Source organism: Ambystoma mexicanum, chromosome 6p, assembly GCF_040938575.1.
Source record: "Ambystoma mexicanum isolate Mex_15411 chromosome 6p, UKY_AmexF1_1, whole genome shotgun sequence".
In the NCBI taxonomy this organism is placed as follows: Eukaryota; Metazoa; Chordata; class Amphibia; order Caudata; family Ambystomatidae; genus Ambystoma; species Ambystoma mexicanum.
Window position 1 is genome coordinate 254412024 of NC_090935.1, and position 21360 is coordinate 254433383.

The window sequence follows — 21360 nt, forward strand, 5'->3', positions numbered from 1 at the left end:
AGACAATTGGTAGAATTATTTATTGCACTGCCTACCCATTAATAGGATTTTATGAGCTCTACTATGTCATACATTTTAATTATGATTAGAGCATTGTCTTGATCTTAAAGTTGAAGCTATTTTTATATTTGGATGTTCTGATCTTAAACTGTTTATTTTAATTATAAACAAAGGGCCTCATTATGAGTATGCCTGTCCGGGAACAACGTGCCGGCATACTCTGAGTTCTGCGTCCGGGTGCCTTTCCGCCTGCCAGGTCTGACCTGGTGGGCAGAAAGGAACCCGCTCTCAGACTTTGGCGGATGCACCGGCACTGTGACACACAGTGCCGGTGCATCCGTCCTCCCCATTCCCATTGAGTCCTATCGGACTCAATGGGAATGGGGAATAGTTTTTTCCGAAACCTGGCGTTGAGGAATTACTGGTACTGCCAAGGCTGTAATGCCCTGGTTACTCCCCAAAGCCAGGCCCTGGAAAAAGCACGCCTCCGGCGGCAGCTGTGCCGTTTTTTACCAGCACGGCTACCGCCGGGGTCGTAATGAGGCCCAATGTATTGTAATGTTTCTGAAGAAGTTCTGTGGAATGTGTCCTGTGATAAACTTATTTCTGGTCTGATCTGTTTATTTAATCTCTTTGCACCCGGACACTACTAAAGAGCATTACTACACAGTGAAAGAAACCCCACTTTCCAGTGTGGGTTTTCAGTTTTCTGTTGTATGACCCATCTTTATAAGTCTGGATTAAACGTGTATATCTTTTGGGCTTACTGCTCACCTGTGGTTTGCCAGAGGGCTTGCTCTTGGTGTCGTGCAAGTAAGCACTGTCCTTTCTGGTGGCCAGGTCTCTCTAAAGTGAAACAGGGTGGACCGGCCGCCAGAGAGGCCAGTCCCCCAAGGAGAAAAAAACCCAAAGGGGAAAAAACCTTCTTCCGAAGATTGGTTTGATGCAATGCCGGACTGACAAGACTTGAGGCCAATGAGCTAGGAGTTTGGAAGCAGAATTCCCAGGTAAACTGTGCAGGGTGAAGGGAGAGATACCCCAACAGCATTCCAGAAAGGACTGAGCGCAGGCACATGTTTCCAATAAGGTAGCGGAGGGAAAAACCACTAGAAGCAGCAGGAGCGGAAGAAGCCAGAGCAGAGAGAAAACCGGAGAGAAGAGTGCTCCGCTGAGGCTCGGAGCGAACAGAGAAACAGTACCACTTGTAACAGAGTGAGAGAGCGTAAATAGCAAGAAAGATGCAATGCACAGAACCAGCGTTGTGAACTGTACTTGTTTGGAAATGCTATTGCTCCTCCCCCGTTCGTGTACGACGTTAGTTATGTGTGACGGCCATTTTGGGATTGGCGAGTATTTGTGCTAGAGTAGGGTAGGCTGCCATTGAATGTTTGGCCATGGCAATGCGTCAACAAAAGTTACGGTAATGGATGATCATCTTCCCACACCGCCAGATAGACCAGACTGGCCGATGAGAGGTAACAATATCTTGAAATGGGTGACACCTGTAATTCTTTCAAACAAAAGGAGACCTACTCTAATTCAGGAGAGCACACAAATAATCTCAAGCCGGAGTAGGTCACCCAACCCTCTCATAATGCACTATAAGATGAAAAGAGACCAATATTTAAACGATCTCACATATTCATGTTTAGAAAAATATATATGACCAATTTCTATTATTCTTTGTATATTTTCAAAATTGTATACAAAACACAACAACATTACATGTCCCATATCTACATTCCCTGACTGATCACATTATACCTAAACAATTACATAAACAAAATACACAATTACTACAATACAACAAAAACATTAAAAGATGATTTGTTCACCAATGTGCAAGTGCCCAAAATCATGTCCTAGTTTTTCTGTGAACAACATAGAGGAAACCAAAATAACTTGCCACGGTTCTATTATTGCCCAATTCTTTATATGCAAGCTGGACTAATGCCACAAATGTCCAACTTTCCATCTTTTACATGCTAATGTGGCTCTATATCAGTATAGAACTCAATTTTCAATCCTGTGAATTTGATTTTCACTCTGTGGGCTCTCAATGCCCAATAAGGATGAATTCTGACATTACAAATGTCGACACTCTGGCACTGATTCACAGAACGTTTTCCAATGGGGTTTTACCATTATAAGACACTTCTGTGAATTAGGCCCTCTGTGTTTCGGCCATAGTTTTGAAGGTACACACATTCCAAGTCTCCTCACAAATTCATGCTGCGGCCTACATCAGGACAGGACCATTTCTTCTAAAGGAAGAGGAGTTACCGGCTGGGTCGTACCTTTACCACCATGGCGTAAACTACATTTACGCCATGGTGGTTGGCGGACTTACCGCCCCATTCCGAGGTTGGCGGGGCGGTAAGTCCCCAATCCCCATTTACCCTTCCCCATTCCCATTTTTGCCCCATAGGGCATAATGGGAGTGGGGAAGGCGTTAATTACGCCACCGTAGATTACAGTGACGTAATTAATAACAAGGTCCCTTAGCGCCATGGATTTTAACACCTGCTAAAAGCAGCTGTTAAATCCTCCATGGCGCTAAGGGACCTCGGAATCAGGCGATAAGGGTCGGCGCTGTTTACGCCGCCGTAAACCCCTTACCGCCTGGGTCCTAATGAGGCCCAATGTCACCCTTATGCATATAATATATGGCATGTTTTAAATATATAATTAAGAGGGAGTTTTTATATGAGTTTTTATATCAGCACATATTCATAAATATTATAGACTGTGCAAATTGTATTATATTGTCTGAGACCACGAAATCAGGGTGGGGGCTCATTGACCTGTCGTTTGTGTAAAGTAGACTCATCGATAGAATCCCTCGACCATTTAGTAATGTCATGTTCTGCAACAAAAGATCTAAGGGTGAAACTCATGTCGGAAGTAGTTCCAAAGCATGGATACAGAACTAAAGAAGCATGGTGGAAAATCTTATTAACAGGAGAGTGAGTTTCAATTACTTTGGCATTTGTTAAGCTGGTTATTTCTATTTTTATTTTTGTTTTAATTATTTTTTTCAAATTTTTTTTACAGTAATGAAATACATCAAACTATATACAGATAAAGCCTCCCCCCACCCACAGAGTCACACCATATTCAAAAATCAGGTCTAATACAATAAAAGAAATGTACCCGAGATCTTGTTGAATAAAGCACTTTTCTTCTCCCTCCGATACAACACTCTTTCCATTTCTGCTAGATTATGCATCTCTGCAACCCACATCTCAATTGTAACAGGAGCAGATGTTTTCCAATTTCTCAAAATCAGTTTTTTCACTACCATCGCTCCCCGAAAGATCCATTTTCAATGGAAAGTACTCAAGTCATCCATCATCACTACCCAGCACAACAGTCTTAAAATCCATGTGAATCCTTTCATCAAGAACCTTCTCACAAATCTGGTCAAATTCGAACCACATACCCCCCACCCTTGAACATTCCCACAGCATATGTTCAATGGTGCCAACCTCATGTACACATGCCCAACAGTCAGAGTTGTCACTCATTCCTCTTTTCATCAGTCTCTCAGGCGTCCAGTAAGTTCTATTCAAAATCTTGATTTGACACTTTCACCTTCATCTTTCACCCAGACTTAAAGAACACAACTTCACATTCTCACAAATTCGTGACCAATGATCCTCTGTAATATCCTCACCGATCCTCCGGTTCCAATCCAATCTCAGAGCATCATTTGTTCTATAATTTGCCACAATTAGTCTATATACATAGCTAACTAGGCCACAACCACTCACCCCTGGCTTCCAACCAAGCATATCCACATTGATCCCCTTTTCCATATTGACTTCACCCACCGCCCTCTTGATCTTCCGATAATCTGCCAGACAGAAAGTAGGAATATCAAACTTCATCCGTAACTCCCTAGCCGTCATCCAATTCACACCATTGAAAAGATCCCCGATCCACTGCACCCCAGCCAAGAACCAATCATGCCAGAACAAAACTTTCCCTTCATGTGTAACACTTGGATTCAGCCAAATTGAAGCATTTTGATCTCTCAGTGCATTGAAACCCAAACATTCATTCAGAACCAGCCACGAATTCCGTAAACTCCTAGTCAAAGGATTCTCCATTTTTTTTCTGCATCCTTTACTTGTTAGCAGAGCCCTTGGCGATAATGGGCCTACATGGCTAGATTCCGATCATACCCAATCATTTCTATTTTTAAGAAACCGGAATTACTAAAGTTGAGCCTCTATATCAGGACGGGCAGCAACTAAAAAGACTTAAGGCTATAGGGAAGATGCATTATGTGGACATTTGATTTGATTCCATTTGATTAGATTTTACTGTGATTTTAGATGTTGGATAAAATGGCTTTAAGATGTTCTTTGTACAACCATATTTACACACTTCCTACGGGTTTTCAGTATAAACGACCGCAAGTACAACAAAGATAGCGATCTTAAAGATGTTATGTTGAACATAGAAGAAAGTCCTAGTGAGCTATAGGTAAGAATGAGATCCCATATTCATACACAAGTGGGCCAGCACGGGCTTTCTCTCACCCTTAAAATTGACTAGGCGCATTATTCCTTTTTTGTCTAATATACATATTCACAGTTAGTTAGGTTATTCTTGAAGTAAAGATTCAGTTGAGATTGGGTGCCCCCATTTTTTTTAAGCATCATATTCCTGGCATTTTTGAGTATGACAATTTAGAAGATTCCTAGACTGTACACCTGTGGATTCAATATATAAACATGACTATCTATAAATACGTAGTTGATTGGACATTGTATATTGATTGCAATATTTGAACTTCCTATTATGAAATGACTATTAGTCTTAATTTGGTCCTATTCCCTCAAAATGGAGAATTATGAACAAGACTTTGAAACAGATGTACTATAATATGCTCATGCTTTCATTTAGACATGTACTAAACATCTAATTGTTACAAAAATGTTTTCTCTTTATAGAAATTGAATGAAAATGAATTGTTGCCCCTGAGGAAGAGTGAATTTTACTCGAAATGCGTTGGGCCAATTGCATAATAAAGAAACGTATTGTTTTTTTCATTTCCCAGCTGGTCAAATTGTATAATTGCTATATTTGAAATTTATTTCATGCTATGATGTGACAAGACAAATTCTTGAATCAATATCCTGCAATATCTGAAAATACAGGACGGTCTACATAGTCCCCTTCCTCCTTGTTGGGGAAACTTATACTAGACTGTACCTTATAAACACTACTTAGGCTCAGGCTATTTAAACAGTGTGCAGGGGGACGCAGGTTCCGTAATTAGGAAACCTTTTGTTTCATACAACCATAGCATAGCCAATAATAAAAAAATATATATTATATTGTATTATACAATGTAGTCCCCAGGATACTGACCGTTCTAGATACAGCACTGTTTGTTGAGGGAAATTACTGTTGTACATGTGATGGTATTCTGACTAATCTTCTCTAGGGGGGAGATTTGTTTAACTAATTGAAGGCAGTGATGTCTCCAGGAATCGAATTTAGGGCGGGGCAGAAGTGGCCACAGGCAAGAGTAGGAGGGCCACCTACAAATTGATGATGTGAATGTTTTTTCCAAATTGACATGGCCACAGACGTAGCCCAAAGTGAACTTGGGGAGGTAAACATGGTGCATTTCTAGAGCACAATAGTTGGGGAAAGGTGGATAAAAAGACATTAACAAGCAATTCTGTGGAAATAATTAAATATTCGAATACTTCTAATGTCAGGGTGTCAACTGTAAGCACAATGCCAATTATGCATCATAGGTCAGTATGAATGAACCCAGTTTTAACATTGTACCAGTATATCATTCAGTGCACAGCATTAGGTTTGGAATTGCCAGAATATAACAGAATTAGTTGCAAGGTGTTACCACTAAAATGCCAGGTTACTTCAAAGCATACCTTCGTGTTTCTCAAATGCTGTGACACGTGTTGCTCTATTACAGGCAGTTGCTAATAAAAATGCCAACCTGCCTGGAATAATGTTTAAATACGACATGGTTCTCCTAATAACTGCAATGTTCAGCGCAATCTGCCAACCAGCCAGTCAAGCATATCCTTGCCAGTTTCAAACAACTCTACTTAATCACAGTCAAAATAATGCCAGTTTCAACAGCACCATGTCATCCTTGCCCAATCCTGCCCCGATGAGACATGTTCTGATGTAAGTGCAGCCTCAAATCCAATAATACCATCATATGCATGGTCTGCCACCATATGTAATGTATCGCCTTGCAGGGGCTTCAATGATATGGCAAGCACAGCTTTAAATGCCCTAGTAATGCCATTTCATGGTGGGTAGATTCACCATATGTAAGGTAGAGCCCACAAGTCCAAACTCAAATGGCCCAACACTGCCACTCCCCAGAGCTCAATCCCCAATCCTAGCATCCTGCCCCCCCACAACCCAGAGCATAAGCCCTAAACCTGGCTCCCTGCACCCATCACCCAGTGCACAAGCCCCATACCCATCATTCTACACCCACCCACCACCCAGAGCATAAACCCCATACCTGACATCTTGCCCCACGCCATCCAAGGCACAAGCCATATACATGGCATCTTGACCGCCACCACCAAGATTGCAAGCCCCATAACTGTCATCCTATCCCACACCACCCAGAGCACAAGTCCAGTGCCTGCCATTTTACCCCCCCCCCACTAACACCAAGATTGCAATCCCAATGCCAAGCATCCTCTCCCCCAACAACAAGAGCTCAATACCTGACATCCTTCCCCACTAGAGCCAGAGAACAAGCCCCCTACATGTCATTCTGCCCCCCACCCAGTGTGCAAGTACCATACTTGGCATCCTGAACCCCCACCACCAAGATTGCAAGCCTCATGCCTGGCATTCTGTCCCCCACTACCAAGAGCACAACGCCTGGCATCCTGTCCTACTACACCCAGAGAACACGCACCATACCTTGCATCGTGCCCCTCCACCACCCAGATAACACACCTGATACCCGTCATTCTGCCACCACCCAGAGCATAAAGCCCCATACATGACATCTTGCCCCCACCACCCAGACCACAAGCCCTATACCTGGAAACCCGTGCCCCACCTCCCACAGCACAAACCACATACCAGCATCCTGTCTCCCCACTACCCAGAGCACAAGCACCATACGTGGCATTCTGCCCCCACCAACCAGTGTGCATGTCCCATACCATTCTGCCACCACCCACCACCCAGAGCATAAAGCCCCATACATGACATCTTGCCCCCACCACCCAGACCACAAGCCCTATACCTGGAAACCTGTGCCCCACCTCCCACAGCACAAACCACATACCAGCATCCTGTCTCCCCAATACCCAGAGCACAAGTACCATATGTGGCATTCTGCCCCCACCAACCAGTGTGCATGTCCCATACCTAGCATCCTGCCTGCCACCACCGCCACCAGGATTGCAAGCCCCATGCCTGGCGTTATGTCCCCCACCACCCAGAGCACAATACCTGGCATCCTGCCCCACTACAGCCAGAGCAGGAGCCCTATACCTGGCTGCTGTTGGTTCTGAGGCATCAGTCCGGAAGAGCATTCCTCTTCTGTTCTATGCTGGCTTTCTCCATAGAGAGGCAGCAAACAGAGCAACACAAGCCCACACCTGTCTCCTGGGAAAGAGGGGCACAATAGGGGGCACAACAATTTGTAGGGAACACATGAGAACCCTGTGACCCCATCCTAAAGACACCCCTGATTGAAGGGTCCCCCATACTGTTCGATAATTCTGGCATGGAGCCTGAGGACCTCCATTATCCTTGAAGCTTCATAAGTGTGAACTTTGGTCCATCAATGTATTAGCATGTGCTTCCAACTCTTTCTGACTCTTTCAGGAACACATGGAAACAAAATCACTACATGCGGTTAGGACAATCAGATGTTAGCAGCTACTGCAAACAAGCGTTAGCAAAACCAATAGGCATGCGTTTGCAAATGTAGAGTGTGAAGTTTATGTTTGTCCTGTAGGGTCTTTACACAACATATCGTGCCCTCAGCATTTCATTTTCAAAGCCAGACACATTGGCTCTGCCAATGCTTGTTATAATTGTGGTCCAAGATGTGAGGTTCCCAGTCCATCATGGTGGCATTTTTTAATCACAAGAATAGTGGCATCATTATACATTATTCAACATAATGAAAATGTTCCCAACAGAAATAAGATGTCTACGCAATGCAGCACAAAAGTGAAAAACATCTAAATATACCAAAAAGCATGTAAACATAAAAAGCTTTTAAAAGCCTGATTCAACAAATCTTTCCCAACTTGAACAGTTCCACTTGCTTCTTTAATATGGCTGCCACTACAACAGAGCTTTCATCATGGTGTACTTCTTCTACATCATGGAGCAGCTGACTGACAACAAGGCCCCTCTGTATGATTCTTCACGAGTTCTTGCAGAGAGCCAAACATCCCTCTAGACCTAGATTAGAAATGGGTGGCATTTCCATATACCATATGCTGCACACATGTCTGGAAACTGTACGTGTGTGAATTGGTCGCCAGCAATGCATGTCGACAACTGTTCACAATGTTTCTGAACTCCACCTATTTACTAACTTTCATTTCTTTCTATTTCAGAAAGAACTTCCCCTGCCATGTCACAGGTTTCTCTTCTAGATGATTGATGGATCATCCTCATGAGTACAAGTTCACCAGGTATGGTTTGATACATAAACCTATAGATCAAGATGGCGCACTTGGGTGTAAAGCAAAACAAATGATAGAGCATTGTAGCAAATGTCATTGTTTAACAACATTATTTATTTAAAATGAGAGAGTGCACACAGGTGGCCGTGTCTTACATGGAAACATGACTACACTTCCCGTTTGTGTTTACATGTTAAAGCTCTGTTTGGTCACTATGTGTCTGTTGTAGCCTAACTTATCTGATTGCATTTACTTATGAGAACCAACCTTTCTAGTTTTGGCTGATTGGAAGAAGGACACTACTTGCCAAGTGGTGTCAAGGACATGCCAGGCAAGCAATGCAATTGATTGGACTGTGCCCTGCATTCCAACCAATCTCTTCTTTATGTATTGGTCAGCCTGCAAAGCAGTCTTTTTTTAAAGGGATACAAACCGCCACAAATGCTGTGGAGTTCTGTGATCTGAATGTCACTAGGACTAGTAAGATCGTTGTCTTGTCCTCCCTCTGTTTCCCCTCCCTTGCCTTGCCGCGCCTTGAAACACTTGTGTATAGGCGCATTGCAAATGTCATATCATATCATAGCATATCATTCCCTGGTAATGAAAAGATAACGGAAGCTTTTTATTGCAATAGACCTAGAGGCTGGATTTGTTATGGAGCACCTTAGCTTTTGAGAGTAATGTCTGTTATACAATAGCATTGCCCCGTCACCAGGGGAAATGATGATGGTATCTGGGAATATGAGGGCAAATGTTCCAGGGACAGTTTCTTGTTAATGGCTGTAAATTGTCACAGGAAACTATTTTACAGGGAAGAGATATGAAAAGCTTGTTAGGGCTTTAATTAAGTGATGCAGTGACAGCTGGAATTCTGCCCTGTGTTGGCTCAAGCAGCCGGCATTGTGACGTCCCAGCCCAACTGTAATAACTCCATTTAAGAGCAGTAGAGATGTGATTTCCTTATTAGAGGTCAACAGTGATGCCACAACTGGCCTGATATATGAACATTATTTCCAGCCTTGTATAGGGGTATTGCAGTCTCCCATGTATTAAATTCCAACAATTAACATTCCTGCCTACAAAAATACCAATTTATGATTGTAAAATTTAGAAAGAAAAATTAAAAGCTATGTCAGCACGTTTCATCAATGCAATGAGCAATGCATATGTGATAGTTCTGTAAAAACACACTCACGTATTTTTCGGTTTCTACATAATTCCAGCATCTAGAGTATGGAGTTCAACTATGTCTCTGTGATCTGCCTTACCCATTTATTCTTGAACTAATGCAAACAGCAGCCTTACAGACTAATCACGAGGTGCAATATCAAAATACATTGCTGTAGATGTTTTGAAACAGAAAATTGAATCTAGGTGACCACAATATGGATTTAATGGCTCTGTATTTGGAAAACTCAAATGAATGTTCTGTTTTTGGAGAATTAGAGCATCAAGTAACAGGAACGGCACAACTCAGAGATGTACAGTTCAATTTCTAACAGGTTATGACGAGCACAATTGGGGGGACCCAGGATGCCGACTCTAATATCCCAATCCACACTACCCTATTCACTGCTCCTCTCAAGGGTGAAGAATATGAACAAGGCCAAACAATATTTGATAGTTTGACCTAGAATGCTCTCCACCTAAAAATGCGAACCTATCCAGAATTCCTTTTCTTATTTTTGCATAACTAAGGCAACAGGCTAGGCTTAAAACCCGGTTTCAATTGCTAAAGGGTTCTCGGCTTTTATGCAGGCTAAGTAATTTTCCTATGATGAGATCTAATGAGAGTGAGCCTTGCGTCATGAGTTGCTTTTACTCCATTCAAGTAGGCAGTGCCCTAGGTAAGATTTTGAAGTGGGAGTATGAGAAAATCCTTCCACACAAGGGTAAGTTATCACTCTGTTTTATTTGCATAGACCCCACAAGCAGCTGCCTCCTCCAGAGTCTCTTCTAACTGCTCTCCTGGAATGTTGATCCACAAACTGGCAACAACATTCCAATAGAGCCCGTGCACATTACGACATATCCTCTTCCCTCACATAACATAAGTATACTTGCTTGAACTATATAACGCCATAATGAAAATATAACCAAAAGTGGACACGAAGACACCTGCAAAGTTAAGCAAAATATGTTGCTAAGATGCAAGAACAAATTTATAATTATAATATCAAAATACATCAATAAGAACCTTTAACAAATGTAATCTCTAAATCTTATGGGGGGCCCACATCGCCTGGCCCGGGGACCCCTTTCTTGCCCCATATCACATGGCTGAGAAGAAGTACTCCCACACTCCTGGGGATGAACACTTCCGCTCTGCACATTAACATCCAAACCAGAAGGGCCCGGAATCACTCCTTCTTGTTCGCACCCAACTGCCTGTGCATTCACAGGATCATAGTCCAACACATTTACCTGGGACTCCATATTGAACTCTGCCTTGTTCAATTCTGCCTGTGAACCTCCCGGACACTCGCGATTGCAGCCATCCACCACCACTCTTCTCTTACACCACACCGAGCCATCCTCCGAATGTACATGACCCCTGCAAACCTTGACAACTCTCCTCGAAGGCAAAAATGTAGTATTACCCTTATGGACCCTCCTGGGATTTTTTATGTGCACATAATCCCCCACCTTCACAGACAACTCCTTCCTGAACTTCTGAGAAGAAACCACAGCTTCCTGGCGCTCCAGAATACTGCGATGTATATTCTGCAATTCCACCTGACATGGTCCACCACCCCCCATGGCCAAAGTCCTCAACATGGTACCTGCCTTCCTGCCCCTCATGAGCTCAAATGGAGACCTCCCCGTAAATACATTAGGAGTTCTCTGATATGCAGCAAGATATTGTGTCACCACTTCCTGCCAATCCAAATCATTGGCAAGAGCCAATTGTATGGCTGACTTAATAGTACCATTGGCCCTCTCAACCAGTCCATTTGCAGATGGATTGTATAAAGCTGTCCGGCAATGTGAGATGCCATGCTGGTCCAAGAACTGTCTCATAACTCTAGACGTGAACTGGATACCATTATCTGTAACCAGGCTGGCAGGTAAGCCTTCCCGATCGAAAACTTTCCTTAGAAAATCAATAACAGAATCAGTATTGACACTGGCGCAAGCCGCCACTTCAATCCATCTGGACGTATAGTCCACTAAAACCAAAGATATTTGCCATCCGGCTCCAAACACTCAAAAGGACCCATGATGTCCAAAGCCAATTTGGTCCACACTTGCTTAGGTATGTCCACAGGATGTACCGGTTGGGGATGCACAACCTTACTTTTATCACTGATGGCACATGCTTGACAATCTTTCACCACCTGTTCTACATCCTTGTCCATGGACGGCCACCAGTACTCTTCCCTAAGTCTCCTCTTGGTAAGGGATCTGCCCAAATGACCAGCATGCGCCAACTCAACCATTTTACCTCTTAAACTTACAGGAGGAATTAATCTAGAACCTCTGGAGACACCCCAGGGACCCTCAGCCAATTCATGCAAAACTTGGGCATAACCTTTACCTTCCGGTTTGTCCTTAACCAAATGCCAACCTTTCACCAAACCTTCCTTTATCCACTTCAATTCGTCATCAGCCTCTGACTCCACCTCCCACACCGACTTTTCCACAGCAGATGCCACATACGCAACCTGACATCCATGCAAGTCCTCATCTTTGACCAAACTGCCTGATTGTCCGCCACCTTCACCGGCAACCGGGACAAACAGTCCGCCACAACATTAAACTTCCCTGGAAAATATTGCAACGAGAAATTGTAATCTTGTAACTCTACTGACCACCTCGCAATTCTTGGGGATACCGCCATAACACCTTTGGTTGAGAATACCTGGACCAACGGCTTATGGTCTGTCCTGACAACATACGGTATGCCCCACTAAAATGTCCTGAAATGTTTTGAGGCCCACAACACTGCCAAAGTCTCTCTCTCAATTACAGAGTACCTAGTTTCCACATCCCTCAACGTCCTTGAGGCAAAAGCCATTGGCATCCATTCACCATGCACCCATTGTTCTAACACCGCACCCAAACCCACCTCACTCGCATCCACAGTGAGAACAGTCTTGTTTTTTGGATCAAATGACTTCAGGCACGGAGCATTTTCCACATCCCTCTTGACTCTCTCAAACTCTTCCCCACACTCCTCAGTCCACACAAATCTGACACACTTCCTCATGAGAGCCCTCATAGCCACAGTTTTTTCAGCATAATTGGACACAAATTTAACATAATACTCTGCAAGGCCTAGAAAAGCCCTCAGCTGATCTTTATTGACCGGAGCCGGCGTGTCACTCAACACCTGAACCAGCTCCCTCTTGGGACTCACACCTTGTGAATTGAGAGAACGACCTAAATAGGTAACCTCCTCCACACCCACCTGACACTAGGATAATTTCACTGTGAGCCCTCTTTCCTTGAGAATCTGCATGACTTTCCTAACTCTCACATCATGCTCAATTCTGCTCCTGCCCCACACAAGGATGTCATCTTGAAAATAACTCACCCCCAACACCTCCCCAAACATCTGTTGCATCAACCGCTGGAACACGGCAGAAGCTGAGGCAAGACCAAATGGCATGCGACAAAACCGGTATGCCCCAAAGGGAGTCACAAATGAGGTCAAGGGCCTAGAATCAATATGCAGGTCAATCTGATGAAATGCCGTTGACAGATCAAAGGTGGAGAAATACTTGGCCTCCCCCAATGTCAATAACAATTCATTGATATTCGGCAAGGGGTGCCGATCCACCCATATGCTGGAATTCAACCCCCGGAGGTCCACACACATTCTGATGCTCCCATCACCTTTCCTGACCAAGACCACGGGAAACAACCACTCTGATGACTCAATGGGCTCAATTATACCCGCTGCCTGCAATTTGTTCAATTCTGCTTCCAACGCCTGTCTCGCTGCCACCGGCACACCCCTCACTTTGTATACCTTGGGGACAGCACCCTTCTTCAAAACTATCCGATGGGTAAAACCCCTGAGCTTACCCAAAGTGTCGGAAAACACCTCAGGAAAATTCACTCATGAGCACGGTAGGGGTAACCATACCAGTCTGACTCACTCCCTCCCCCACACTGAGAATTGGATCCTCCTCACCAGGATGTATCTGTATTTTCAAAGCTGCCTGCTCATCCCAACCCAACACACTGGTGCCTTTCAAAGCCACATAAAACTTACCAGAAGTCTGCCTCCCCCTGAAAGAGAATTTAGACCAACTATATCCCAGTAGATCAATGGGATTCTGCCCATAAGCGCATGGTTTGATGTCCGGGGCCAACAAATCCGAAACCTGTTTTCCTAGCACTTCCTGATAAACCTCCGGAGCCACCAGGGTGTAGGGTGACCCTGAATCTACTAACATATCTAGGGGATGTTGATCTACCAATACCGACACTCACGGACCCTTACCTCCACCTGCAAAATCACACTCTGACCCGAACCACCCCCTGATGCACTTTCCGGCACCACCATGGCTTCATCCGTAGACACATTGGCCACCACCAGACCCTTACACATGCGTGCAAAGTGGCCCATCTGTTTACACTTTCTGCATTCGACATTGCAAGCAGGACAGGACTTAGAATCAGCAGCATGACTAGACCACCCACAATTCCTGCACCCATCCTTACCCTTGGACCCCTTACCACCTTGACCAACCACCACACTTTTTTTATTTTTTTGCATCACTGCATGAACCACCTCCCTAGACACCTCCCTCTCGGTAACAATTTATACACTCATTTTTGAAGCTCCAATTACTCTGGCAATTTCCAAAACCTTAACCAATGACGGATCACTTTCAATCCACAATCTCTCCCTAATTTTTTGATTGGACGTCTTCATCATAATTTGGTCCCTGATATGTTCATCCCCATTGCCAGTAAAGCCACATGTAGCCATGAGTGCACGCAATGCCGTAACATAGGTGTCTATGCTTTTCGTAGGGCCTTGAACTTGAACTTATATCTCTCCAAAACCACATTAACCCTTTTACCAAATCGCACTTGCAATTTCCTTAAAGCGGTCTCATACGCACTTATTACCAATTCACCCTCACCGCCCCCTTGAACCATCACATTTTCTCCAGGCAAATACCAAAAATCCCTCAACCCTTCAGTGCCATTACAATTGAGCAATGCAGCCTCCCTTTCGTCATCACTGAATTTGGCACCCCCAGCAGCCCTGAGATAAACCTTGAAAGCATCTACCCACTGCTCCCAAGGTGCAGTAGGTTCTCCAGGGCTTGGCAAAAAGGCAGGTGGAGGCCTGGCAGCCGTGTGCAACATGCTACACAAAAATGCCCCAGTCACTGGGCCCCAAAACCAGTATATGCAGCCTTGTACCCCTCTTAGAGACACAATAATGCAAGAAGTGTGCAAACACCCCTTCCAGATGTCACCATGAACATGTGCACCCACACATAATGCAATACTACCAACTCGACCGTTGGCCTGGGTGAGTCACAATAGCAGCACAGATGCAATGCTAGTAACAGTACGAACTCCACCTGTAACTGTCACTTTATAAATATGCACCCATACTACAACTGTAGAACCTCCAAGCAGACATGTGCACCCACACATATAATGCAGTACTCCAACGACTTGTTGGTCTGGGTGAGTCACAGTACCAGCACGGATGCAATGCAAGTAGCAGCCAGAACTCCTCCTGCGGCTGACAAATATGCACCCATGTGCTGATTGCAGTACTCCAAGCAACTAATCGCCACGGTCGCTTGTGACCTGAATGCTGGATCCGTTTCAAACCGCAGCATTCAACACCAGCCAGCCGTTTCCAGCGGCACCCAATTGCCCACTTACGCTGTGGACCTGTGGGGGGCACGGCCTGGGCCAGCTGACTCGGGGGAGGCCAATCCCCACCGGACACGGCCCAAGGCAGTCACTCAGTCAGCGTCTGCTCCTCCACATGTAGGGAGACTCGCAGCCCCGCCCCCGATGGCTACACCCACCAGGCCACACAGAACAACGGAAGCAACGAACGGAAGTCCGCACAGCCGTCGCACAAACTGGATCCCCCAGTCGCCAGCAGAAACGTCCTTCCGGGCCTCCCAGCAACCACCCAGAACCGCCGGTAGCCCCTCAAGCTCGTCTGCGGCTGCAGGGAAGAACGCGTCCGAAAAAGGACACGTCACAAACACCGTTGCAGTGCTCCGCCACCCGGCCCTTTTCCACACGGAGCTCTGTAGGCCAATCCAGCGGGGGAACACCAATCGATGCTTGGGTGCTCCGGGGGGGACATCGCCGACAAGTTCCGGACTCGAGGATGCAGCTGCGCTGGATAAAGATAGCGCACACGTGGAACCGGGGTCTATGCCGTGTCCTCGTCGCCAATGACAAAATCCTTCCACACAAGGGTAAGTTATCACTCTCTTTTATTTGCATAGACCCCACAAGCAGCTGCCTCCTCCAGAGTCTCTTCTAACTGCTCTCCTGGAATGTTGATCCACAAACTGGCATCAACATTCCAATAGAGCCGGTGCACATTACGACAGAGTATTTTACTCCCTATTTTTTAAAGTTGGGAGTAAAATGATTTTTCTAGGGAGTAAAAATGTAAATCCAATTCCCAATGGGAGTATTTTATACGTGAGTAAAAATATGTTTATCTGGAAAACTGAAATGTTTTTGTAATCATTACTTTGCACCTGGTTATTTATGCACATTAAAAGATACGTTTGCTTCTTCCGATCAGGAAGTAATAATAGTAGTTTCTTCCCGTTTTTTACTACGTGCACTATGGTTCCAACCCTATCCATAGACCTGCGTGAGCGAAAGTACGGGCACAAGGTTCTACATGTCCGATTCCTATTTTTTGTTGGGAGTATTGTTACTCGCTATTTTTATTTTTTTTGAGTATTTGCCTATTTTAGGGGGTAAAAGTGGCCAATGGTATTTATTACTTTTCCTGGGATGGTACGTGCCTATGCCTTTCCTGAATTCCTGACTTGCTCTGGGTGGTACTACACCAAAAAAGTGCCCACAGTCATTATCGAAACACAGACATTTGAACTGCCAGTATATAAATGTCTAAAGAAGTGTCAAACCCAGATACTGCTGAGATTGTGGTCAATAGCACCGTAGACCCAAATATTCATCAACAACAATGACGCAACTGTTATGATGAAATAAAAAAGTCATGGTAAAAAAACAATGAGTAACGTCAAGAAAAAATGCATTCTTGCTGAAAAACTCAAGGAAATAAGCAAAATGCAATTAAACAAATGACAGAAAAGACAGGGAATGCAGCATTAAGGCTAAGGTTTCGGAATGTGCAATGGAACACATCAAACAAGAGTAAGACAAGAGATTGATTTATTGTATTTAAAATCCTTCAAAAGTGCTTCCTCGCGATATAGGCAATGGTGTGCTATATAATATTTGTACATGCAGAACTATGTAAACCCTTTATGATTTAGCTGGTCAGATAGCACAGGGAGTAGAGCGCTCGCCTTGATATTTGTACATACTCTGCCTACGCAGGGCCAAACTCCACCTTTTATCCTTCTGAGGTTGATAAATGAGCACTACACACCGGGGCTAATATTAAGAAGCGTTCCGATGCCTGAGGGTTCATAGCGCTATATAAATGAAAATTAGTATAATTTATATATGGTGCTCTTAGCAGGTCTGTGCATTGGGGAGTGAGCAGGTTCTCAAGCATCTTTAGAGACCTGGATAACATTCTGCACCTCTATGGCCCTTAGACCTAGATGGAGTGACAGATGTTACAGTCATTATACCCTCTCATTATAATCCTGAAGCTCTCTGAATCAGAATGTAGTTCAATATTACAAACATGTTAATGTTAGGGTGAGGGTGGTAAAAAAAATTAAATGACCACTAAGCCCAGTGTGCATTCAGATCTACAGCTTTTAATCACAGACATATTTGTCAAATATAAAGATCTGTTGTGATTTTTTTTTTTGGAGAGGCTCCGGGACCTGAGCCTCTCTACCTCTCAATCTGGCACAGGACAGGGTGTTTACCCAAGCCACTCCTGCTCCAGAGGCGGGTGTGGAAGTTAGGAGGGCCCCAATCGCTGTCCCTTCTGCATGTCTGGGGTTGAAATTGCGAAGTACTGCTTACCGCAAATATGCTACACAACATGCTGGCCAGTTTTCTTTTTTCTCTCATCGTAGGTCGGCTCAGGACAGGATTCCTTGTGGCACAGAACCGATCATACGGCTGTAAGGAACTCGTGGTGGCAACAGTAAAGACAGACACAAGTGATCACAGCTAAAAGGTGTTTATTAAATTGTATAGGTAGGTTGGAAAAACGCTAAATCTAAGATGGGCGCAAGCTACGACCATCAAATAATAATAAGGCAGTCCTAGTGGAGTCTTGTCAAATAAAAGGGCCTATTCTTTTTCAACAAATCTTTTAATTGATTTTTACAATGAACAAGCATCTCATAAGCATAAGTTTGGTTAGCACAAAGTGAGTTCAGAGATGAAACGCCACAAATTAGGAACATAACCAAATGGGGAGCCGGGAGGGGGGGGGTCGTGCAGGGGTTCTGCAAGTCATGGGGGATAACTGCTGATTTCCACAGGCAGATCTGGCTGGAGAGCGTCTGAGGTAGGAGAGCCTCGGGGTGTGCTTGCTGGGTGTCGGTGCTTCAGCTACGCATTGCCAGAGCCTGGGGGGAGTGTTCCATGAAGGCCTCTGGACGGGGTTCGGGAGCTCCGAGTCATATTTGGACAGCCAGTGGATGGACATGGGGCTTTCTTGTCATGCCGGGGAACTGCTACGCGTAGTCCAAGAAGGAGGCCAGGTGTCACAGAACTTGTTCCTCTTTCCCAGGTGGACAGCAGTTATTTTTTCCGCCACTGTGATGTCCTAGCATTTGGCCCACCACAGGGCCACTGCGGGGCCCTCGGGATGCTTCCACAGTCTGACTATGGCGATCTTTGCCGCCGTAAGGAGCTGGGTGCACAGGTTTGCTAGGTTGCCGGTCAGCAGAAATTGGCTGTCCCCTGTGCTACCTAGTAAGATTATCCCTGGGTCCCACGGGATTGACAGGCTGTTGATTTGTTTGATAAGGTCCAGGATCTCTTTCCAGTATTTCGTGGCCATCGGGCACGACCAGAGCAAATGGAACAATGTGCCTGTGTCTGTGAATCCTCTCCAGCACAATGGGGAGATCGCTGGGCTGCTCTTGTTTAGAGTCTCCGGGGTTAGGTACCACCTGAAACAGGTTTTGATCGTTCCCTCCTTATTTGTGACGTATTTCGAGTTCTTCTGAACTCTGGTCCAGATCTGGCCCCATTCTTCTATCTGGATTGCTCTGCCAATGTCCCTTTCCCACCTTTCCATATAGGCCTCCTTTTTGTTGGGGTCTCCTTTGTCCAGCAGTCTATACAGGGTCGATATTTTCCCTGCAGGGGGCGGCGCTGTGAGAGTTCTTTCCAGAGCCGTTGGTTCTCTGCTGCCATGCAACGTCATCGACTTATGTGAGAGCCAGTGTCGGAGCTGCGCGTAACGGAATCTTTCCGATTCAGGCACCCCAAATTTGCTCTTGCATTCCTTGAAGGTTAGCGGGTTTCCCTCCGCGTAGAAGTCCCCTACATGCTTCAGCCCTCCTGCCTTCCAGCGGTCGAAATTGTTCAGTGCCTTGCCGGGGGTGAAGTCTGGGTTGTCCCAGATTGGAGATAGTGGGCCAGTTGTGGTCCTGCAGCCCTGTCGTCTGGCTGCCTCCAGTTTTCCACAGTGTTCTTGGTCGCGGTCAGTAGTCCCGCATTTGGGGGGGTCGATAGGCCTGATGGTGTGCGGGAGTGGTTCTAGGGGGCCACCGCACCAGTCCTCCTCTAGCTTTATCCAGCACGATCTGTTGGAGTTTAATGTTCAGGTGAAGGCCGGTGTGAGCTGGGCCGCGAGGCAATACCTGTCCACCTCTGGGGCCTCCCGATTGCCTGCCTCGGGGCATCACCCTCCTGGCTATTCGCAGCTTCTTCCCCCCCCAGACGAACTTCAGGATGTTTGCTTGAAGTTTCTGTAGGTCCTTCCTGGGGATGGAGATAGGGAGGCCCTTCAGTAGTATAGGAGTCTGTGCACCAGATTCATTTTGACCGCTGTTATTCTTCCCAGCCACGACACTTCTCAGGTCTGATTGCAGCTCCTTCAGAAGGGGGGTGGGGGGTTTAGCCTGTACGCTTTCTCTATTTTGCTTGGGATCTGGACCCCCAGGTAGCTGAAGTGTAAGTTGACCCATTGGATGGGGTGGCTGGCGGCCAGCGACTCGACCAATGCTCTTGAGGTGTTGATCCAGAGGGCCGTTGATTTTTCGAGGTTGACCGAAAACCCAGAGGCCGCCCCAAAGTTAGCCAGTTCGCTCCACAGGGCCTCCAGGGATGTTTCAGGCTTGGTGAGGGTCAGAAGGACATTGTCGGCGTACAGGGCTGTTTTGTAGGCTCCCCCCCACCGTCAGCCCACCTATCAGGGGGTTATTGCGGATTCTGCAGGCGAACGGCTCCATAGACAGGGAGAAGATTAGCAGGGATAGAGGGAAACCCTGCCACGCGCCCCTGGTGATCCAAATCCTGGGCGATTTGTTGACGTTCATTCTCACTGGTTTGGTGCTGGTAGTTGGCCAGGGTCCATTTTCGGAATTTTGGGCCAAAGCCTAGGTGTTTTAACGTAGCTTCTATATATCCCCAGTCCAGCATGTCAAATGACTTGTGCGCGTCGAGCAATAGGACTGCGAGCTGCTCCCCTGTCCTGCCTGCCTATTCAATGACGTTTAGGGTGCGCCTAATGTTGTCGAAGGTGCTGCAGCCTGGGATTAATCCTGTCTGGTCTTGGTGGATTAGTTCTGGGAGGAATTTTGCCAGTCTGCGAGCCAGGATTTTCGAGAAGATTTTAGCGTCATTGTTCAATTGGGTGATCGGTCTGTATGATGAGCAAAGCTCCGGTTTCTTTCCCGGCTTTAGGATTAAAACCGTTAGGGACTCCTCCACAGCGGGGGTGATGGAGCCGGAGGTTAGGAAAGAGTTATACAGCGATACGAGATGTGGGGCCAGGATGTGGGCCTATTTTTTGTAGAACTGGGCCGTTAAACCTTCGGGGCCTGGGGCTGTGTTCTTCAGGGATCAAATTGTGTCTGATACCTCTTCCGTAGAGATGGAGATTTCTAAGGAGTTGAGCTGTGGGAGCGGGAGGGCCCGTTGGGTTGCTTGCAGGTACTGAGATTGTGCTTCTTTACTCGTGGCACGACCGGACATAATCCTTGTGTGGTGCTCGGTGATGATTTCCATTTTCGCTGTTTCTGAGCAACAGGGCTTGCTGTTCCGGTCTTGCACGGTTAGTATCCTGTTCTGGGAGTGTAGCTTCTTCAGTTTCTGCACTAGCAGTTGGTTGGCCTTGTTGCTGTTTGCATAGTAGTATTGTTTTGTGTTGGCTAGTGCCCGGGCCGTCCGATTTGCCAGATGCATTTCGAGCTTTGCCTTTGCTTTCTTGAATTCCCTGCCTATTTTCACGGAATGGTGTTTCTTGAATTGGGATTCTAGTTCCTCTGCCTCCAGTTTGGAGAGTTTGAGTTGGTGTCTCCTCTTGTGTGCCGCTGTGCAGGTGATGGCCACTCCTCTGATGACTGGCTTCATTGCGTCCCAGACCATGGCTTCGGAG

At 45.7% G+C, this 21360-nt stretch overlaps 1 protein-coding gene across 1 annotated transcript in view; it reads left to right on the forward strand.

Annotated features, from left to right (window-relative positions):
• The window catches only part of MAPK4 (mitogen-activated protein kinase 4), an 800432-nt gene that overhangs the window by 233673 nt on the left and 545399 nt on the right, over window positions 1-21360 (forward strand). The window contains exon 2 of the mRNA XM_069626975.1: window positions 8604-8681. The gene's annotated coding sequence lies outside the window, so the exon portion shown is untranslated. The remainder of the gene's footprint in view (window positions 1-8603; window positions 8682-21360) is intronic.